Below are 2,730 nucleotides of genomic sequence, written 5' to 3'. Positions count from 1 at the left end.
ATTTGTGATAAATATCAATTATATATACCCTCCATAAGCATAAGAGTACTGAATTGACCAATCATTTGTAAATAATGATAAAAATGTAACAAAAAATGAGTTAATAGATGATGAAGGTGTTGAGGAGATGATCCTATTATGAGAGCAAATCACATTTGCATTGTTAGATGAGATGAATTAGAAGCTCTAAACCAATTTCTTTGAAGGCGTTGTTCAACTGTTAACTAGGCAGGAAATTTTTCTTTTTCAAATTGATTATTAAAATTTTATATGAATGGCATTTTAGTAAATCATGCATTGAAAAGAACCTGAGAATATTTTAAGTACTTCAAGTTTTACTGCAAAGCTACTTGCATGAGAGCAATTTGTTAGGTTTAAAAGTTTTATCTATCATTTAGGTGGCTTATTATTTTATATTTAAAAATATTGAATTAACATTGTTCATAACACTCTAAAAGATTTCAAATTCAGAAATTCTATATCAAAGTCAAAAAATAGTCAAAAAAATAAAATAGTGGGCATTAAAAATATCAAAGTCTTCTTCTCGGGTTTATATTAAAGAAAATTAGGTCAAAGCTCTGCTTATTTACATCCCCCAGCTAATTGATGAAGCCACTCTTTCTTTTTTTGAGATCATCTCTACAAAAACCAATTCCAGAACTAGGTTAAATTTGGAGCTCTCAATTGAGATTTAAATGAGATGAATGAACACATGAGGCTACATATTTGTCGAATATAATTTTTCTTATACATTTTCCTATGTTCTATTAGAACTTTTGTGAAAGTAATTTATTTATAATGAGGGCAAACTTTTAAAATGATCTTATACAGCTACAACAAAATAGTTTGATGATTATATTTTTCAAACAAAATCAACTGCTTTATGTATCACAACTTCATAAAACAACTTTATCTATAATAGCTTCAAACCCTATTTTACTGACAGCTGTAGTCATTATGGACCTCCGAAAGACCACTGCTCGTGGGGTTCGAACGCAAAGGGTACGGCCGCACTATCCCGTAGGACAAAATGATCGTAGGCCTTTACACTCGATACGAACAGGTCAATGGAAGGGTAGATTAAATCATACATATGACTAACCATTGAGGATAGCAGCTCTCGCCAGCGCACCCCAATGGGTAGTAATATACACGACCTGATCAAAACGGGTTTCCCCCACCCGATACAACAGCTCGAGCCGGGTTTACTTTATGTGGGGCCAAGTTTCCCACGGGCGTAAGCCCCCGTGGTTAATTATATCCCAGGCCGGAGCCTGAGAAGACTCTCAATTAAGGATCATACATTATCCTTCCCAAAATGGGATCGGCACAAGGGTATAGACTAAGAAGTCCTACTCAAGGGGAAGAAAGGTTCAATTTGGCTCAGTCAACATACGTAGTTCACACCAGCATTCAGAGGGTCTAGGGTACTAAGGAGAAACTGGATAAAATGAAGTCAAGCATCCAATTACATGCGTGAGAGAAGAATGGAGGTGGCGTCATCCAGGTGACACAGATAAGTAGGATTTATAATCCCTGAAAGGAAGGGACCTACCCACTATTTAGGCATACTATGAGACCGAGTGTAGTGGCCTCGAATCTTAAATCTAAGTTGGGTTTAGTGGTTCTACACACACTAAGACCCGAGTCCTAACTAGTGTAGTGCAAAATATGGACTTACCCCGGCCTGGATTAGAGAGCAAGCTAACCACCTAATCACTTTAAAATAATGTAATCTTGCATTTATGAAAGATGGGTGGGTGGTATAGTTTCTTGAAAATAGGACCGACATCTAGAGAGTTTCCTAATTGATCATGGACTTATATTGGTAGATGCTCCTAACTAATTCAATTAAAATTTTATTTTAATTTATTTCTAATACAATGCATGCTAGTTGAAAAGTCAAATCATGAATGCTTTAGATTTTAAAAACAAACTTATTATAAAATAATTTTTAGAAGGAGACTAGACTTCCCCAGGTCCGGCACTTCATCCTCACAGGCCAGATTATCCGGACTCTACCCGCAGGTGGGGAAGTGTCTCAAATAAGGAGAAAAAAGAAATGCAATAATATGCATGCGACCTTGGACGATTCCAGCAGTTCCCTAGATTTGTTAGATTTCTATGTTATTTAAAACTTAAATATTAAATTTGTGTTTTGAGTAGAAGAAAAATTTTAGTCCTTAGAGAGCTTAACGATATCCAGGTTAAAACAAAATATGGCATGCAGATCGACAATAAACTAAGAAAATCAAGTAACCCTAGGGGCACACAGCACAAGTAAAATAAATCAATATAAATAAACTAATTAATAAATGTCCATAGGCCAACTGCCCTTTAATTATAAACTATGGTCTGTAGAAAAGTAAAGTGGCCGAACACCACTGCCAACAACCCGAATTTCTAAGCCTATGACTGACGCAAATGACTTTGAGTGGATATTGGGTCTTCAATTCTTCAACTCTTTTTTATATCTTCTCCTTAGACTCATTGGATCTTTCCTCCTTGGACTCCTTGGATCTCTCCTCCTTGGACTCCTTGGAACTTTCCTCCTTGGACTCCTTGGATCCGTCGTGACTTGAATATCCAAACGAAGAGACAATCTCCCTTGAAAAGGGGTATTGCCTTTTCTCTTTGGATATCTAAAGCCATTCAAACCCAATCTTCCAAATTGAAGAAGACTCTCTCCTTTGAGGATGCCTTCTTCTTTTGGAATTCGAGTTAGATAAG

Source organism: Dendrobium catenatum, unplaced genomic scaffold (assembly GCF_001605985.2).
Source record: "Dendrobium catenatum unplaced genomic scaffold, ASM160598v2 fragScaff_scaffold_153, whole genome shotgun sequence".
Taxonomy (NCBI): domain Eukaryota; kingdom Viridiplantae; phylum Streptophyta; class Magnoliopsida; order Asparagales; family Orchidaceae; genus Dendrobium; species Dendrobium catenatum.
Note: the sequence above shows the minus strand (reverse complement) of the source record.